Source organism: Squalius cephalus, assembly GCF_949319135.1.
Source record: "Squalius cephalus genome assembly, chromosome: 10".
Taxonomy (NCBI): Eukaryota; Metazoa; Chordata; class Actinopteri; order Cypriniformes; family Leuciscidae; genus Squalius; species Squalius cephalus.
Genome location: NC_137131.1, coordinates 34,214,354 through 34,235,723, shown reverse-complemented (window position 1 = coordinate 34,235,723; position 21,370 = coordinate 34,214,354). Strand labels below are relative to the sequence as shown.

The window sequence follows — 21,370 nt, the reverse complement described above, 5'->3', positions numbered from 1 at the left end:
GGTTTTTCAATCTGGCTTTAGGTCTGCTCAAAGCACTGAGTCCACCCTCCTCAGAGTGTTAAACAATATTTATCTCTCTACTGATTCCGGAGACACTGCGGTTCTGATTCTTTTAAATCTTTCAACTGCTTTTGATACTATTGACCACCCTACTCTATTATCTAGACTAGAGTCTTGGGTGGGTCTAAAAGCTACTGTTCTGAAATGGTTTCAATCATACCTGTCTGACAAAATTTTTGTAAAGATGGGTAATTTCTCCTCTTCCATGGTACCTATGACTTGTGGCCTTCCACAGGGCTCTATTTTGGCTCCCCCAACTTTTTTTCAGGGGTGGCCAGGGGCACGTTCAAGCTTAAACTGGTGTGCCATGCTTTGCTATGGTTTAAAGGTTAAACGACATGTTTCCTGGAAACTGTGTGCAACGGGTTTGAGATACGTTTTCTCTTGTTTGGTGGGTGTTTCAAAAATGTCAGCAACATGTAAACCACGCGGTATTACATAGACAGCTCGCACAATAGGTCCAAGTAAAGTCGTTTACAAATGTGTCCAACAATTGAAGATATTAGAAGACATGTTTGTCGTAAGCGTTTTATAGTAAAAATATAGCATATCAACAGTGATCATAAATAATGATAAGCCTAATACAATAAAAATAATACGGTCATATAGATCATAACACAGTCTCGAAGGTAAGAAGTGGATTATCCTTCACCTGAAATGTTTGTTTCATCCTGGATCAAATGTTGGATCACAATAATTAGGAACCACAGTTTCCACAAATCCCTTCACTCGATTGGGATGTTCTCTTTTATTCTGCACGGCAAGGTCAGTGACTGTAACATCAAGTGTATTTTGCAGTATTAAACACATTTATACCGATTTCATCAGGCTCCGACATATCTTCAAAAAGAACACAAAAGCCTTCTCACCTGCCATAGTTGCAACTCTTGCGTCATCAGAACAGGGTGTTCAACGCACCACCGCTTCCGTTTAAAAAAGTTTTGCTACTTTTTGTCGGGGCTGAACGCAGCCCAGATAAGACCCAGTGATTTTATTGGGGTGGCAAAAAATAAATAAAAATCCTGCTTCAAATCTAGAGAAAATCCCTTAACATGTATCTAATTACAAAACAGCTTACTATTTTCTTAATTTTGTTGTGTGTTTATTTTATTATTGAGAGAGGAAAGTGCACAGCACATTAAAGGGATACTTCAGGATTTAGCATTAAGCTTTGTATTAGTAGAAAACCTGTAGTATTTTCGAATTCCCGTGCTTTCCACCCTCATATCCCCCTGAGACGAGAGATTTATGTATTTTTTGTCAGGAAAAAATCCAGACGTCAGACGTCTTTCTTTGGAAGCTAAGCTAGCAGGCTCTTGTTCTGTGGAGAAAGCTGAGTAGTAAGAGAAAGCTAAGTAGTAGGGGTTACCATCCTCTTTTTCCCGGACATGTCCGGCCGTCGAGATCGTCCAAAATGTCTGGGATTTGGCTTTTGCTTTCTGCAGTGGCCATTCATTGTTTACATGCACACCTTTTGTTTCAATCTAACTGAATTCATTCCGATTGGTGAATCTGAATGTAGTGTTTACATGAACACTAAAAAAGTGATTGGTTGATGTGTGTTTTAACATTGCTAAGAAAATTCCCGCTCCTCCGTGAGACATACAAGACCGGCGCGTCTCAGTAATGACGCCACCGGCCTCGCGTCGTTCTCCCGCGGCCGTCAGCCTCGTCCTGCTCGCCACAGTAAACATGATGAATGGCGACTGTAGAATGCAAAAGCCGAATCCCGGACATTTTGGGCGATCTCGAAATCCCGGGCAAACTCATCACGGAGTCTCACTAGTAGCCTAGCCTTGTTGTTTTCAACTGCGCTTTCTTACCGGTAGGCGTGGCTTGGGAGTGGCCTCGTAGGGCAGCGAAGCAAGTCCATTCTGGGAGTTGTTGTCTTTCATCCACATAAGCCAAAAATACATTTTCTGGATTTTCTCAGTCTAGAAAGCTCCAAATTAAAAAATAATTTCACATTTCTTGTACATAAATGACCTATTTTAAATACACATTCATCTTTCCAGAGGTGAAGTACCCCTTTAACTCATCTTACCGTAACTCTCAGCAGTGTGGGCGGCGTCAGATGTTCTCTAACAGTATATCGTTGCTCACGTGTTTCTTCATTATACCCCTAAACGAAGAACGAAAAAGAACTTCGCCCTGAGTAGCTATATCGGGGCTTTAACTGTGATCGCGTAAAGCCTGCGTGGAATAGTCTACGTTAAAACGGATGTGGAATGGAACACATAAAACGTATTTCATGTAACTGCATAAAAATAAAAAAACTCTGGTTAAACACTGGATCATCGTTCCTATGTAAAAAAAAATTGCGTGGAATAAATATCTTCCATAGAAAAGGAGTCTCTGACACAAGCACGATCAATCCGTATACTGTAACTGCTAGAGTTCCTTATTATAGCCATAACAGAGCATACGGCTTATAGCTAAAACATCACAAAATAATGTGTTAAAGTTAAATAATAAAGTTAAAGCTACACTGTGTCATTTTTTAAGTTGATTCTTAGCAAAAAACACTTTGTTCTTTTTAAAATGATATGTGCTCATTGATGTGTAAATGCTTCTACCAACTAATCAAGTATTTTTGTAAGCGTAGAATCTGCCATTTAGAATACATACGAGCGAGTCACTCGAATGGTGCGCCTCCATCTTGATAATACATTAGCCAAAGAGGGACACACCTGGAAATTCAAGCTTCACCTTTCTCATTTTTACACTCAGTGGCACCGTGACGAATGCGAGGGGGAGATTACCGGCGACTGCCGGCAGATTTGAAATAATACGGCCACCGTAGGAGTTAAAATGCCCTCGGAATGGGAGGGGCTAGAAAGTAATATTCAGTTGGTAGTCATATACAATTTCAGTGCTAGATGGGCGAAAATCCTACACAGTGTAGCTTTAAGTTATTAAAATTGAAACAGCTTGTTCAGCTATATTTTGTAAAGTACAAATGCAAAGATGAAGTTGACGATGCTGACTCGCCATCTACTGAATGCGCCTATAGAGATAAATGCACATTTCATATGGATTACATAAGCAGAGAGTAGTCTGATTCTTTTAATTTTGAATTGTTTTGTTTAATAGTAGACGTTTCAATCTTTATATATATACAGTGAGGAAAATAAGTATTTGAACACCCTGCTATTTTGCAAGTTCTCCCACTTAGAAATCATGGAGGGGTCTGAAATTGTCATCGTAGGTGCATGTCCACTGTGAGAGACATAATCTAAAAAAAAAAATCCAGAAATCACAATGTATGATTTTTTTTAACTATTTATTTGTATGATACAGCTGCAAATAAGTATTTGAACACCTGAGAAAATCAATGTTAATATATTTGGTACAGTAGCCTTTGTTTGCAATTACAGAGGTCAAACGTTACCTGTAGTTTTTCACCAGGTTTGCACACACTGCAGGAGGGATTTTGGCCCACTCCTCCACACAGATCTTCTCTAGATCAGTCAGGTTTCTGGGCTGTCGCTGAGAAACACGGAGTTTGAGCTCCCTCCAAAGATTCTCTATTGGGTTTAGGTCTGGAGACTGACTAGGCCACGCCAGAACCTTAATATGCTTCTTACAGAGCCACTCCTTGGTTATCCTGGCTGTGTGCTTCGGGTCATTGTCATGTTGGAAGACCCAGCCTCGACCCATCTTCAATGCTCTAACTGAGGGAAGGAGGTTGTTCCCCAAAATCTCGCAATACATGGCCCCGGTCATCCTCTCCTTAATACAGTGCAGTCGCCCTGTCCCATGTGCAGAAAAACACCCCCAAAGCATGATGCTACCACCCCCATGCTTCACAGTAGGGATGGTGTTCTTGGGATGGTACTCATCAATCTTCTTCCTCCAAACACGTTTAGTGGAATTATGACCAAAAAGTTATATTTTTGTCTCATCTGACCACATGACTTTCTCCCATGACTCCTCTGGATCATCCAAATGGTCATTGGCAAACTTAAGACGGGCCTTGACATGTGCTGGTTTAAGCAAGGGAACCTTCCGTGCCATGCATGATTTCAAACCATGACGTCTTAGTGTATTACCAACAGTAACCTTGGAAACGGTGGTCCCAGCTCTTTTCAGGTCATTGACCAGCTCCTCCCGTGTAGTTCTGGGCTGATTTCTCACCTTTCTTAGGATCATTGAGACCCCACGAGGTGAGATCTTGCATGGAGCCCCAGTCCGAGGGAGATTGACAGTCATGTTTTTCCATTTTCTAATGATTGCTCCAACAGTGGACCTTTTTTCACCAAGCTGCTTGGCAATTTCCCCGTAGCCCTTTCCAGCCTTGTGGAGGTGTACAATTTTGTCTCTAGTGTCTTTGGACAGCTCTTTGGTCTTGGCCATGTTAGTAGTTGGATTCTTACTGATTGTATGGGGTGGACAGGTGTCTTTATGCAGCTAATGACCTCAAACAGGTGCATCTAATTTAGGATAATAAATGGAGTGGAGGTGGACATTTTAAAGGCAGACTAACAGGTCTTTGAGGGTCAGAATTCTAGCTGATAGACAGGTGTTCAAATACTTATTTGCAGCTGTATCATACAAATAATTAGTTAAAAAATCATACATTGTGATTTCTGGATTTTTTTTTTTTAGATTATGTCTCTCACAGTGGACATGCACCTACGATGACAATTTCAGACCCCTCCATGATTTCTAAGTGGGAGAACTTGCAAAATAGCAGGGTGTTCAAATACTTATTTTCCTCACTGTATATATTTCTCATGTCTGTGAGGCAAGTAGCCGAGTTTCGGTTCATTTATGAGACGAGCTCCAGTTCACGTGGAAAGCAAGTGATCGCATCGGCGCCTCCATTTCCTGATTATATTGTCTGCTATAGTTGCTTCTTATTTATTAAATCCAAGCAATTGGTTGATGAAACATTGATTAAAATTAAGATACAGTTTATACAAAACTAAATTCACTTAGTTTAAAGAAAGGCTTTCTACAAAACAAAACTTAATGAAGTGGTCAAAATCATGTCTGAACCACTCCATATGTCTTCCGATATACTGCGCATCTTATGATCCTATCTTACTCATGCTGTTCACTTTTAATATAATCAATAAACATAGATTAAATAAAATAAATAAATAAAATAAATAAATAAAAAACATTATATTTGGCTATTTAAACATAAATATGAAAATAAATGTGTTTTCTTTAATGGCTATAGCATGTATAGTAGCCTACAGTACAGAGAAATTTAATGGTGAGTTAAATGCCATTTTCTGTAGAGAAAAATAAATGACGGAATATTATACTGAAATTTCATTCAGTGTTGAAACATGTTTAGCCAGACACTTCAAAGAGCTTGAAAGTTGAAAAACAATAGAAAGTTTTAGCTCAACTGGGAAGAAACCGGTATCTAAATTTATTTATTTAAAACGTTTTATGGTTAAACGTTTTAAATATATACACTGCTCAAAAAAATTAAAGGAACACTTTGAAAACACATCAGATCTCAATGGGGAAAAATATCATGCTGGATATCTATACTAATATGGACTGGGTAATGTGTTATGAACGAAAGGATGCCACATCGTTTGATGGAAATGAAAATGATCAACCTACAGAGGATTGAATTCAAAGACACCCCGGAAATCTAAGTGAAAAAATGATGCAGCAGGCTTGTCAATTTTGCTGAAATTTCATTGCAGCAACTCAGAATGGTACTCAGTAGTTTGTATGGCCCCCACGTGCTTGTATGCATGCCTGACAACGTCGGGGCATGCTCCTAATGAGACGATGGATGGTGTCCTGGGGTATTTCCTCCCAGATCTGTACCAGCGCATCACTGAGCTCCAGGACAGTCTAAGGTGCAACCAGGTGATGTCAGATGGACCGAAACACAATGTCCCAGAGGTGTTCTATTGGATGTAGGTCAGGTGAGCGTGGTGGCCCTTCAATGGTATCATTCCTTCATCCTCCAGGAACTGCCTGCATGCTCTCGCCACATGAGGCCGGGCATTGTTGTGCACCAGGAGGAACCCAGAACCCACTGCACCAGCATAGGGTCTGACACCGGATCCAAGGATTTCATCCCGATACCTAATGGCAGTCAGGGTGCCATTGTCTAGCCTGCAGAGGTCTGTGCGTCCCTCCATGGATATGCCTCCCCAGACCATCACTGACCCACCACCAAACCGGTCATGCTGAACGATGTTACAGGCAGCATAACATTCTCCACGGCTTCTCCAGACCCTTTCCTGTCTGTCACGTGCTCAGGGTGAACCTGCTCTCATTTGTGAAAACCACAGGGCACCAGTGGCGGACCTGCCAATTCTGGTGTTCAATGGGAAATGCCAATCGAGCTCCCTGGTGCTGGGCAGTGAGCACAGGGCCCACTCGAGGACGTCGGGCCCTCAGGCCACCCTCATGAAGTCTGTTTCTGATTGTTTGGTCAGAGACATTCACACCAGTGGCCTGCTGGAGGTCATTTTGTAGGGCTCTGGCAGTGCTCATCATGTTCCTCCTCGCACAAAGGAGCAGATACTGGTCCTGCTGATGGGTTAAGGACCTTCTACGGCCCTGTCCAGCTCTCCTAGAGTAGCTGTCTGTCTTCCTGGAATCTCCTCCATGCTCTTGAGACTGTGCTGGGAGACACAGCAAACCTTCTGGCAATGGCACGTATTGATGAGCCATCCTGAAGGAGCTGGACTGCCTGCGCAACCTCTGTAGGGTCCAGGTATCGCCTCATGTTACCAGTAGTGACACTGACCCTAGCCAAATGCAAAACTGGTGAAAAACAGTCCGAAAAGATGAGCAGGGAAAAAATCTCAGTGGCCTCCACCTGTAAAACCATTCCTGTTTTGGGGGTTGTCTCACTGTTGCCAGTCTAGTGCACCTGCTGTTAATGTCATTAACACTAAAGCAGCTGAAACTGATTACCAACCCCCTCTGTTACTTAACTGACCAGATCAATATCCCAGGAGTTTAACTGACTTGATGCTATTCTCTGATTAAAAAGTGTTCCCTTTATTTTTTTGAGCAGTGTATATATATATTAATTATATAATTGCACATTTATAAGAATAGTTCAGTCAGAATTTAAAAATCTGTCATAATTTACTCGCTTATGTTTTTCGAAACCTGTAGGACTTTCTTTATTCTGTGGAATGCAAATTAGGATTTTTTTTTTTTTTTTTTTTACAATATCTTGGATGTCAAGATTTTAAACTTAAATGTCAATGTAATGTGAAAAATAGTTCACAAGTGATATGGACAACCTTAATAATACCTCTATCAAAGAGTATAGAAGCCCAAGAGGCGAAACTCTGTTGTGTTATGGGCTGGGGCGCTGTAAAGGGGGGGTAAACGATGACGATTCTCGGGGCCCATGACTAAGAGGGGGCCCAGAGAAGCCCCCAATAAAATTGTGGTGCTAAAAAAATATATTTGATAGTAAAAATTATTAACTTTAAATTATTATATTTGCTGTTTCCTGGTGTCAAATTTTTTTATTTGTTTAGGAAACACAAACGTCCGTGGGCCCCTCTCCCCCTCTCGATTATCATAAAATGGTTCAGTCCGCCCAAATTGTATCCAGGCAACACAAATAAATATCAACTTGACGGAAGAGGAAGTGAAAATGCCTCAAATGCGCGTTGCGCGTGGCAAGCGCGCTCATAATGTAAGAGACGCCGGCGCGACCACAACATTGTCCAATGTCCAACATCAAATGTGCAAACGTAATGTAAGCGGAACGAAACTGGGCTACTCGTTATTGTGTGGTTAAAGGACCGCTTATCAGTTTGGACCAGTGCCGCTTGAGCGATCTTGATCAAGCGACACTGTTACACAGCGCTAATAAGAGATCCAGAAAATAAATCATTTGAATTCGCCACAGAAGCAATAACAACGCTGTGAGATCTAGTGAGAAACATTCACATTTCTCCGTTTTTAACGGATCAAACAGAGCGTGGAAGCCAGGAAGAAACATTGTGCCATGAATGAACTATCCAGTGTCCACAGATCAGCAACATTCACCATGGATTTACTGTAGTAACACTAACTGCAACCATGGAAGTTTGGCAGGAATAGTAGGCTACAATGCTTTCAAGTAACGTTACGTTGGTTTTATTCTGACATTATGAATACAATTGCTGCCCTCAAATGTTAATCTGAACTAAAAATAGACCTTTGTTTATAACTACTACAATATTAGGTTACATTTCATTTTTTCCAAGGAGCTGTTTTGTTTATGCTCCTAAGAAGAGTCTATTATAGCTCCATCATTGGTCAAAGTGTGTTAGTTTTAATAAATAAAAAAAATAAAAAAAATTCTCTGGCATTTATTTCTTTTTGCTGTATCGAAAACGTACCAAACCGTGACACAAGTGTATCGTATTGAACCGAACCGTGAATTTTGTGAACCGTTACACCCCTACTATCTATATCTCTCTTACCTATCTGTCTACCCCTCTGAAGCAATGGTTAAAGCAATTTGAATGCTGAGAAACTTTACTAAGACGATTTGAAAAGTTAGTTTATCTGTTTATTGTTATGAATGTTTGATATTTACCAAAAACATCACTTTGCAGTGTGTTGTTGAATGAGTTTTTTTTTTTATAATAAATGTATTTTTAATTAAAACATTTGTTAGTAATAGTCATTATTGGGATTTGATCTGGTGTTTTACGACTGCATAATGGATGCGATGTAGGTCTTAATTTTCATTAAAGTGGTCTTAAAAAGGTCTTAAAAAAGTCTTAAATTTGGGGTGATCAAACCTGGGGAAACCCTGGAAAGAGGCAAAGGGTCGACAGTATGTTACCCAATATTTCACAAGGTGGGTTTGTAAGTAGGCCTAAATTGTTAGTGGACCGCCTGTGACAATGGTCAAAATACCATAAACCATGATTTTATGTAAATTAATATGAAAAAAGTCTCAGCTGTGTTGGGGGCCCTGTCAAGATTCTTTTCATGGGGCCCAAAATCCTTAGCAGCGCCCCTGGTTATGGGTAACAGTCTGTAGATGGCGCTGCGGAGGCGCGTCCGCCATTATGGACTGAAAGCTACTGAAATCGTTAGCGCCAGTCAATGGCAAAATCCATTTTAGTAGGTGTTTATAGTTCATGTGTGCACTTGCTAGATTGCACATCTTTTTTGTACCTTTACGCCTGTAATAGGACATTCATAGATTGTTTTTTTTCTTGCCATTGAAACGTTCACTGTGTGCACTTTCACTGAAGATGTTGAAAAAACAAGTTGTTAATATTTTTGTGATATTCTATGTAAAAGAAAAGTCTTTAGAAATGTTCATTTATAATGTTATTTATTTATTTTTCCAAATCATATATATGGTGATGTTCACTAATTTCAAAATCAACATTTGAATAAATATCTTATTACTGTGTGTCTGCATATATTATTTCATGAATTTCTGTTATTCATATAACAAGGAAAATGCATAATAGAACATAAATATTGATAGATTAAAGGTTTGCAGTAATTTTATAATTTTATCTTTGCAAACCGTAAGTGGTAGGCTAATGAAGCCGATTCGGTGGGGAACATAGCAGTACCCTTACGAAAAAGTACTATATAGGAATCTTATAGTATTTTGGGACAAAATATTATAATAATCTTATAGGAATACTATAGTAATTTGGGACATACTACAGAAGTACGATAAGACTAAATAAATACTATAGCAGCTTAAAAATATTATAGAGGTATTACAGAACATCACAGAAGTATGTTATGTTCTGTAATACCTCTATAATATCCTAGAGCCGCTATAGTATTTCTATAGTAGTCTTATAGTACTTCTATAGTAATATTTTGTCCCAAAATACTATTTTCCTAAGGGTAATTAGGCCATGCATAACCAACACATAGACGTATATTTTCTGTCATTTAACGTCATTTAACGTCGGTCATCCTCATTAATGTATTTTAAATTGTTTTCATATTTAGATATGACGGCCAGAAAAAATTAAGTTATGTTAAGTTTTTGTTATGTTCAGTTTTTCAGTGCCATTGACTCCCATTATTTTTCGGCGTTTTCCTTCAGTTTTCAGTCCATAATGGCGGCCGCGCCGTCACGTCATGGGAGCAACTGTTGCTGTGGAGCGTTCTATTGAGTTTCGCCTCTTGGGCTTCTATACTCTTTGCCTCTATAGTGTCACGAATTCAGCCTCTGTGGCTCCCTCCGCTCACCACCAGAGGTCACCATCACCTGAGTACTAACTCTTTGGACTTAATTTCCTATATACCCCGTACCTGTGGCTGATTTCACTCACAGGTGTTTTCCATTGACTCACAGGTGTTTTCCATTGACTCTGAACTATTTAAACTGTTCTCCCAGCTTCCTCATTGCGAAGTCTTGTCTTGCCATGCAAACATTTCTGAGCGTTTATTCCGTGTGTGATTTCCTGTGTATGACCTGACCTGGACTGGTTACTGGACTCTGATTCTTTGCCGCCTGCCTATTCTGATTCCATCTGCCTTGTCATTTGATTATCCTGTGTGTTTGCCGCCTGCCCTGATCTTCAGCCTGAACTCTGACTTTGATTCTGCCTTATCTACATTGTGTTTGAAGCCCGTGATTGAACTCTGCCTGTTTGACTCGCATTCTGTTTTAATAAAGCTGCATATGGATCCTCACGACACTGACATGCCATGGTGGGGGGTGATGGCGCAGTGGATAAGACACAAGCCTTTGGTGTGAGAGACCCGGGTTCGAATCCACTGTGAGACACCAATGTGTCCCTGAGCAAGACACTTAACCCCTAGTTGCTCCAGAGGCGTGCGACCTCTGACATGTATAGCAATTGTAAGTCGCTTTGGATAAAAGCGTCAGCTAAAATGAATAAATGTAAAATAAATGTAAAATGACATATGACATATAGTACTTTGCAAAAATCATACTTTTTGTCATTTCTTTATTTGTATACTGATCACTAACTGTGTAATTGACTGTTATCCAATACAACATAATTGCACAAAGATTTTTACATAGCTATGTATTTGTAGTTGTGCAACTTTATAAGATGGAAAGACACAGATCTAATCCCCAGACCGGAAAAACATGTTTTTTTTGTGTGTGTTTTTTTTGCACCTACTTTATTTTATCAATCAATAAATTCCACTTGAAACAAACCTTGTTGTATTATTTTAATTTAATACTGTGAAGCTGCTTTGATACAATCTGTATTGTGAAAAGTGCTATACAAATATACTTGACCTACTGTCTGTGTTAAATTCAATAACAGTATTAAATGAGATAAGGGTGAAAGTTTACCCATACGTTTGGTATATCTGCCTGGGGTCAGAGTCTCTGTTTCCTATTTAAAGTATTAATAACAGTGGTTTTAAATGATACAGAGGAAATCAGGTGCATTTCAGATGCTATTATTCCAACCAGCATTTATGTAGGCTATAGTGTGTTAACTGTACTGTCACAAAGTTCAGAAATCAACAAGGGCTTGAGGCAAAAATTCTACAGATGACAGACTGCCATTATGGTGACGAGTGAAGTCACTGGTTGCAATATTTAATGCAATATTTGTCACATATTTTACATTATTGCAGCACCTCTCTTCCCAATGTGTCACAAACGCACTGGGGTGTGTTTCCCGTACAATGATGTAACTCGCTGGTTCACTACCATAGTACGATGCTTCATTAAAGAAATCAACTAGATAGTCAAGACTGTTTCCCGAAACCGAATTGTTGCAAAGTGGTCGTTCAAACATGTTGATTTATGACGTCACGCACGTGGTGGAGTAAAAACTATTTTTAATGAAACTGTTTGAGATCGAATCAACGCTAGATGTTTTGATATAAATTACAGACATTGCATCTGAGGACTATTTCTCATTTTTCTCAGTTATTTTGCTTTATTTCCAGATACAATCATAGGCTCGTTCTTAGAGCACATTTGCACATGTGCAGTCTTCAAAAACGGTGCTTTAAATCTCTTGACAAACTATAAAACGTAAATTACATTTGTATGTATTCTAAATAAGACACAGGTTGCACTGAATGTCAGCTTGCTTATTTTTCTCAAGATAAGGATTTATTAAGTCCACGTCATGCAAACTAGAAACTATGCTTCTAACCACAGGTCGAGAGCTGTAGTTTCAACCACACAACTTTGCAATGCTGTTTTCGAATGTTCGTTGGAACGATGGTTTCGGGAAACACAGACTCATTGAACTATGTTGATAATGACGGAACTTGCGACCATAGTTGGCTAACGATGCTTTCGGAAAACACACCCCTGTTTAGTACGGTCGCCCATTAGTGCACAACACAACGAAATTTAAAAAGCAAACATAAGTTCACAACACAACGAAATCAAGCCACAACACAATGGAATCAAGCCACAACACAATAGTTACAGGAACTTAGTTCTAGGAACTGTCCACTTCTAAACAGTTCTAAGAACTTCTCTCCCCCAAACTCTGTTTTGCTGTTTGCGTTCTCACTGGCCAAGTGGCCATAGGAACTGGTAGGAGGGGTAAGGGAGTGACGCAAGCACAGTGACTTTTATTTTGACGGCGCGACGGACCTTTATTTTGGCGGCGCTGAGAACGCCAGAGCAAACAATGCTCGCATTCTCTGTGTTTATTAGTTAGCGATCTGTCTAACAGTACTGTTTAATATGTTATTAGATAGAACTGTAATAGAAAGTAGACAGTATATGAAAAAAAGGTTATTAGCCTATGTCGTGTGGTTGATGTCCAGTGTTGCTAGCTGGGCAGATAAACATAACGTTAATCATGTTTGGCTTGGTCCCCTCAAAGTTGCGTTGGATTTTCTCTTCAGCATAAAGGTTTAGAGACCCATCTATCTCTGTTTTCCATGTTTGTATAGTTAGTTTATGGAGTAAATAATATCTGTATTGGCTATAATCTGTGTGTTTACATTCTAGCTGTTTTAAAAATGGCGGGTGTTGGTGTTCCGCGTGCGTTCGGTCAATCAGCGTACACTAACGTCACGGGTAGTTCCTATAGTGCTGGTTTAGACCCTACTCTGAAGTAGGACCTAAATTAGTTCCTCCAAATGGAGTTCCTAGAACTAAAATCGTTCCTAGTTCCTGCGGTGCGAACACGCCGACATCCGGGTACTTTAGCCAATAGTTCTAGGAACTGTGAAAAGTTCCTCCGGTCGGAAAGCGGCTAATGTTATCAAGCCACAACATAACAAAATCAAGCCACAACACAACAGAAACAAGCCACAACATACGAAATGAAGCCACAAAACAACAAAATGAAGCCACAACACAACAGAAACAAGTCACAACACAACGAAATCAAGCCACAACACAACGAAAATGCTCCCTAATACTAGGGGACACCCAGAACGTGGTAAAGTTAGTTTTAGGTTCGATATTCGTTTTCCCTTGCCACTGTTCTATAGAGTCGGCAGTCTTACAAAGATATCAATAGAGTGGTGCAGGTATGACATAACTTTGTAGGCCAAAACACGGAAGAGAGTTAGCATTTTAGCACTTCCAGTTCCATCGTCCCGAGATCAGTGGGTTTTTTGAATGGGGTTTTGGTTAAATGGCTGAAATAAGATCTGTGGTGAACACAAGCTCAAGACACCTTCAAAAAACCTTTGTTTTATTGTACGACATAAAACATGAACTTTACCCCACTCGTAATTCTGTTACATGGAAGCTGACTGTTACGTGTCTTGAAAAAGGCGGTTGCTAACAAGTGGCTAAATGGGACTACAATCGCTGCCGAGGAGATAAACGTCGGGTTTTTGTCGAGGGAACCAGTGTGATGCTAACTGCTGGTTGGCCTACAAAGTGACATCACACCTGCACCACTCTATACCACGGTTAGTTTTAACAGTATGTAACCATTGTATATCAACATGAAATTCAAAACAACCTACATGCATTATAGCAACATATTTATACCTGAGAATGCTTTGACATGCTACAACGGCGCATGATGCGTATAAGGGAACATCTCCCAATTCTCCCATCTCCACGAAGTGTTTAAAATGTAAAATTTGTATTAATTAAAATGACTTTTAACATTTAAAAACAGACATGTTCAAATTCCAAAGCTTGTAGGTTCCTATTGGTAAGACTGATTTACTACAGGTGACATTGTCAATACCTCCCTTTATGTATTTACAGTAAACAATTATTTTCAGAAAAAAAAATACTGTAATTCACCCAAAGGTTTTTTTTTGTTTTTTTTTCATGTTCCAAAGGTTGTAGTATTGTCCCAGTGACCAGACTGACTTACTACAGGCGAAATCGGGGAAAGTCCAACGAACCGTTCGGTTTGAAAATGCGTACCGAACAACGGACCGAATTTGGCTAGGTATATATCCGCGCTAAAATATCAAGGTGAAAGTCATCATAGCTTGCGTAGTATAGACCCAGCTCCAAACCCAACTTTGAGAATAGATTAACGGCGATATTTTTTTTATCGCCCGATAAGAGTCTCACGTTAACGCTGATAACGGCCCACCGCTAAAAAAAACTAAACATAATAGTCACAATAAAATCTAAATTGACCATTCTATTTTTTTTTTTTTTTTTTTTATGGAATATTGCAGCATTTATAATAAAATAAATGATTTATCTGTTTACATTATTTAAAGCAGGGTTCACCAATCTCGGTCCTGGAGGGCCGCTGTCCTGCAGAGTTTAGCTCCAACTCCAATTAAACACACCTGAACCAGCTAATCAAGGTCTCACTAGGCATACTAGAAACTTTCAAACAGGTGTGTTGGAGCTGGTTGGAGCTAAACTCTGCAGGACAGCGGCCCTCCAGGACCGAGATTGGTGAACCCTGATTTAAAGTGCCCCTATTATGCTATTTTAAAGTTTCCTAATGTAGTTTTGGAGTCTCCTACAACAGGTTTACATCATAGGTGTAAGTCCACGCTCAATCGGCCCAATGGAGGCATCCAATTAGTGGGGGAAGGTCTCTGCGTGTTACTGTCTTTCCGAGTGGCAAAGTAATTTGATTAAATGCAATACATGTTCTCATATGTATTTTCTCGTTATTTCATCTGACTCCATAAATGAAAAGGTTTTAATGATATCTGTGCATCATTAAATGTGAGCGAATGTTTGACTATTCCTTTTAACTCTTCACTGAAAATAATGTCAGAGTCGATTAGAATAAAATCAAATGTTTACAATTTATTATGTCAGGTAAATGTATCATGCCAATTTAATAATCAGTTCAAAGATAATAGATACAAAACATCAAATGCTCTGGAATTGACATTATAAAATACATGATGCAAAGTGTTTTGATTAAACTTCGCATCACAGGCTGATCTAGGTTACAGAATCGCCCTGATCCTCTAGTTGCATTTCATTATATAGACAGAAACTTCTTTCACATGGAAACAACATCTGCTAACAATGGGAATTTACATTCAGAGTTGACACCTTTTGGGAGTAGGAGACCATTTGCCTAGAGACCACCTTCCTTTGTGTGCCAGTTATCTCTAAACTTTTAAAAACCTTATTCCCTTTTGTTTTACTTATTTGGGAATGCTGAGACATTTCAAATGATGCCAAACATGTATAATACTCTGATAATTATTCACATCAAACCATATGGATCTTTGGGTGATTTTCATGTGATCTCAGCATGAGAGAGGGGGAGTGGGGGAAGAGATGTATTCTGAGGTGAGACTTTGCATCTTAAATGGTGATGCTAACTTTAGAAGAGTGAGTTCAAATAGAGCAGCTTTCTCTTCCAGTTCTTCCAGTTTTTCCAGCCTTACAAAGGTCAAAAAACCTTTTCTTTTTCTCATAATATTTATTTATATCCTAATTTGTGATGGTGGTAGCCTAATGGTTAAGGATCTCAGGTTCAAAACAGAAAGCTTGCAGATTAAATCCCATGGTGTGAGAGGAGAGGTACATGATATAAATAATTCTTCCTCACCTTTGTGCCCTTGAGCAAGGGCAATAGTTAGAAGCACATGGCATGATCAAATGAGGGCAAGGGAATCACATGACAAGACAGGAAACATGACTGTAACATGAAACATGAACCCAAAACAAAACTACATTCTATTAAGATACGAAGCTCAGGGGTGAACCAAGGAGAAGAGTGGGTGGAAGGGACGCTTCTGGTCTTAACAGGAGCATGCTCCTGCAAGATTTCAGATGAAAGATTTTATGAAATATCTGTCTTTTTTTGGGAGATAATATCAAGCATTCAATGTGGTTGGGATCTGTTGTTAAATCTGCTAAAGGGGAGCTTTTATACAAGACAATGTCTCCATATCCCTTTTCACTTAAAATATTCTTCTGTCCATGCAAAAAACCTTCTCTAATCATAGTTTTAGACACCTAAGAGCATTTGATAAGCTGCCTACTGTACACAAATGCTACAAATGGATACAAACACCATGTTTAGTAAGGCTTAAAGTGTGGGAGTCAGGTGCACAATTCCAGCTTTGTGCTGGCAAAAAAAAAAAAAAAAAAAATCACTGAGTGCCAGTACAACGACAGCACCCCAAATATGCAAATTCTTCCACAGTTCTTTTTGTTTAATGTTTAATGCTCTTTTGCATCCAGTGTGAAAACTGTTATAGAAAAGGTATCTCTGTGACAACCTGGTGTTGAGTGCCCTTACTCAAGGGCACAAATGTGATGAATAATTATTATATCATGTACCTCTCCTCTCACACCATGGAATTTAATCTGCAAGCTTTCTGTTTTGATCCTTAACCATTAGGCTACCACCATCACAAATTAGAGGATATAAATAATTTCACCTGCTGCCTCTTGGTCCTTCATATTTGGCATGTGTCCAATACCACCGAGAGAAACAAACGCCTACGACAGCAAAGGCAATACACAGTGGAGGAGAATTTTAAATCAGCAAAGCTTTTAAACACACTTAAGCAAACCTGCCAAAGAGGGAAAAAAATGAAGAAAAGCTTTTTCAATCCAAACATAATAATAATAGGTTTAGTTACCTATGATCACGCGCGTGAACTCGACAATCGACTACTTTGGACTTCAACCGAAAACAGGATGTAAATACAGGTATTTGCGCTGGCTTAAATAACATCATTTTTATCCATTTCTTTCACATCTACTGCAGTCAGATTCACTCGTGTTCACTCTGAAGGAATCACTCACATGACCTGTGCACTTGTAATGACACATCAAGGATGTTAAGAGGCTAAAAGCAGGTTTAAATATTGCCCCATTGAAGTCAACAGGGTGCAAATTTTAAAAAGAGGATAACACGGTGTAGGCAACACCGATTTTTTGTCGTTGTTCTCTGTATTGACAGCACTCCAAATTTACCAAAAAATGAGCTCAATGTTAAAATTGACCGGAGTTCTCCTTTAACCCTTGTGTGAGACACCAAATACTGACTGTACTTATTGCCAAAAATCAAGTCTCTGAAAAAGAACTGTATAAAATAAAATATGTTCAAGAACTGAGTGTTATATTTCCTTATTATAATTATATTTTTCCAGTCTTATTTACATGGTTTGCAAATCATTATATATTGAATCAATATTCACAGATCTGCTACAGTCAGAGTAGCCTACTTTTCAGAAGCCAGATTTGCAGGATGTCATTTTTCCATAAAAAGCTGAGTAAAAACAGGAGGCAAACATAAGCTGATTGAATAATGTCAGTATGTAATGTCTAATGGTGGTAATGTGCTGTCTAGGACAGATGTAGAGACAGATGCCCTTCTGTGTGTAGAGTTATCTGCATACAACTGAAAATGTTCTGTTTGTTATATCTAATCTACATTTTGGCATGCAGAAGTAGACTAGAAAATAAAAATAGGATAACTCCCATTTCGTTCATGGATTGTGCTTTTTAGATGCAGTAATTTCCTTCTCAACTTATTAGGCTATTTTATAAGGAACAAAGTCATTCAAACAGACAGCAGGTCCTCAACATAACTTAAACACTGCATACATCCTATTAGATTAATTCAATAACAGTCATTACACTGTGAAAGTATGCAACTCCACAAATGCACTGAACAATTACACATTCAGATTAAAATATTAAACTACTCTTTCATTTAAAAAGCCAAATTACACACACACACACACACACACACACACACAAACGGAGTTAGAATCATCTTACAAACAGCTAACAAAGTTCTGAATACAATAATCAGGCACACATAGATTCTACTGACACAAGTCTGTGGAAAGGAAGGAGTAGTGTGCACTTACTGCAGCTGTAGACAGATCGAGTTGCGGCTCGCGCCGCTTGTTTAACAAAACTGAACAGTAATAAATGTCCACGTGTGAACATTTACTACACTAAAATTGTAATCCATTGAGCCGTTTCCACGCCAAAGAACTGGACCACAGCCTTTCTCTCTGTCATTACTTTATTTTATGCCAGTTCGCTACGCAACCAGCATGTTATTGTCTCAAGTCACGCTCCACATGAGCTCGCAAAACTCTGGGACCAGATCTAATGAGTGCAGACAACGAAAGAAAGATGACTACGGAATCAGCCCGCCCTCAGTGTGTTTTCCCACGCCGTTTCTTTTGGACAAAATGTCTAATATCCAGTGCCAAAGCGCGCGATGTCTTTCCCTGAGCACAAGCAGTATCCGGTCGGATGCTCACTGTTGTTCAATGCATTTAGGCTACATCATCGGGGAGTGCTTCTTTATGCATTCGCATTCGTGGAGGGAACGTCATAGACTTAGTTATTTAAAATTACTTTAGCTTTGCAAATATTATATATATATAATATTATGTTCAAAGCAGTTTTATTGCACACTGTTTCGTTTATTGGGCAAGTGGTGTTTATTTATTAATCTGTTTGTTTGTTTGTTTGTTTGAAGGTGAGGTCAGGTAAAACGATGCACTTTTACTGTGTACTTGTATTTTTGAGGGTGTATTTGTAATTTCCTAATCCCACAGGGATCAAACTTTATATGACACAATTCAATTTAGTTACTTATCACAATTTAAAAGAAAGAATCATAACCAAACTTGTAACACTCCTTGATATGTTATTATTAATATTATTGCTATTATTATGGGTCAAACAAAGGCAAAGTCAAGACTTCAATGGAGGGAAAATGCTACTTCATTTACAACAGTTCTGGGAAAGATTTTCCAAACAATTATCAATTTCATTTCAGAAAAAAACAGGGAGAAAATATGTTTTAATTATAAAATTATAATTGTGAAAATGTGACTATTGGGAAGTATTAATACGGTAATTTGAAAAGCAGAAATAAGTTGGCATTTCCAAAGTCAACAGCTAAAGTAAACTGTTCAAACACAATCATTTTGAATGGACATCATAAGTGGATAGCCTTTTTCAAGTCCACCCATAAATTCTTAATTGGGATGAGATCAAATATCAAATATTGACACATCATTTTACTGCTTATCAGATTATGGCAGGTCTTGAAGACTTGCTGACTTACTCTAGGAAAAACACCCCAAAGCCTGTATTTGTGCACTGCCTACAGATTAACAGTATGTCATAATAACTGTGCACACTATTTTCGCTGTGACTGGCTTGACCAGAGTTCAGCACTCAGTGTTGTGTTTTTAAAGTTCCCGTGTCAAGTTCAAGTTAAAACAAGGAATACAATTTTAAAAAAGGATAAAACAAGATTGTAACTGATGTTCTGTCTTTTTGGTGCTCTGGCTCTCTTATTCTCATGGGTCCCTTTTTTTGGGTCTCTCTCTCTCTCTCTCTCTCTCTCTCTCTCTCTCTCTCTCTCTCTCTCTCTCTCTCTCTCTCTCTCTCTCTCTCTCTCTCTCTCTCTCTCTCTCTCTCTCTCTGGTAACATTTTACATGCTGGGTAAGATTATTGGTATAAGTTATCATCATCTCATACATCTATTTTGTAACATTTTAAGTGTAACCATAACCATATTTTGTCATTAAACCGTTTCAATTACAAATAATGTGCTAACTATTTTTGATTTGGTATTGACTTTGAAGTGCTACAAATTGCAATACAACATTGTCACTCAGTCTCTATAGCAATGCTCTCCCACATATTAAGCTATTGTACCTGTGCTTATTTCCGTTGTTGGTATAAGTAGCAGTGGGTGGAAGACAAGAAATGTACAGTTTTCTACCATCTTGCGAATAACATTTCTTTAGTCATCAGGAATCCACCCTTACAGATGGTGCCGAAACACGGGATCCCTTGCAGTGAGTTTTCTGAAATTTACTTTGATCGGTCATCAGAATGAGGACATTTTTTCACAGTTGATTTTGTGAATGGATTAAAGCTGACCTTCTGACCATGGAATGGGTAAGTCTGTTTTCATTGTTTAATGGTATGATAGGAAAAGTCTCCATTTGCATGAATTGAATTAAACAGAATTTAGAAGGATTTAAATAGCTTCAACAGTCCCATTAATGTACAATTCGTGAATATTCAGATCTGCTCAGGGATGGAAGGGAAAATTTCTGATAATAGTGACATATTGTCACGGTTTACGAATTCACTGTCTCTCTCTCTCGTCTAGCGTGCTGTTGTGTGTGTGTGTGTGTGTGTGTTTGTGTGTGTGTGTGTGTGTGTGTGTGTGTGTGTGTGTGTATGTGTGTCTGTGGGCGTGGTCGCTGATCATCAATGATCAGTAGCGCCAGCTGGATTCAATTGTTTGTCCCCTTTATATGTTCAGTAACTGGGGTCTCATGTTGTCAGATCGTTGTGGTTTCCCGGTGTGTTTCCGGTGCCTGTTCGTGTGGATTGGTTTACCCGTGTCGATTGGTTTACCCGTGTCGTCGTTGTGTTCGTCTCCGGATTCGCTGCACTCTGCACTGGATCACCGAGCACCATAACGAGGGATATTCACTGGATCTGAACACCGTCACGAGGGATCATCACTGGATCTGAGCACCAGCACCCCGAGGTCCCTGCGTCACTGTTCCATCCAGCGTTTGTGTCCGCCCGCCTGTCCTGTTGTGTTGGCGGCCGTCTGTGTTCTAACTTGCTGAGCTCGTCTCATTGGTCGCTTTAAGAGGTTGTTGATTGACATGGAGGCAGCCACATCTGGCTGCAGATGTTTTACCTAACGTGTTTTTAGGATTGTAGTTGACTTTGAAAGATTTGCTGTGTTAGTAGTTTTATGTTTCTAGTGTTTTTGTATATTTTTGTATGTACTGCTGCCTGTCTTGGCCAGGACACTCTTGAAAAAGAGATTTTTAATCTCAATGAGTATCTTCCTGTAATAATAATAATAATAATAATTGGCCTTTCCTTGAAGAAAGCTGGACAGAGTTCAGACCAATTTAAACATGCTGGGTGATCAGGAGCAAATTGAGCAAAATTGTGTACTTGTTTGGGACAATTTCCAATTTCACCACTCAGCA

General features: G+C 39.1%; 1 protein-coding gene across 1 annotated transcript in view; it reads right to left on the bottom strand.

Moving 5' to 3' along the window:
* st6gal2b (ST6 beta-galactosamide alpha-2,6-sialyltranferase 2b) overlaps positions 1-18,667 on the bottom strand; it is a 41,166-nt gene extending 22,499 nt beyond the window's left edge. Inside the window, exon 1 of the mRNA XM_079883390.1 lies at positions 18,241-18,667. The gene's annotated coding sequence lies outside the window, so the exon portion shown is untranslated. The remainder of the gene's footprint in view (positions 1-18,240) is intronic.
* Positions 18,668-21,370: the final 2,703 nt, after the last annotated feature.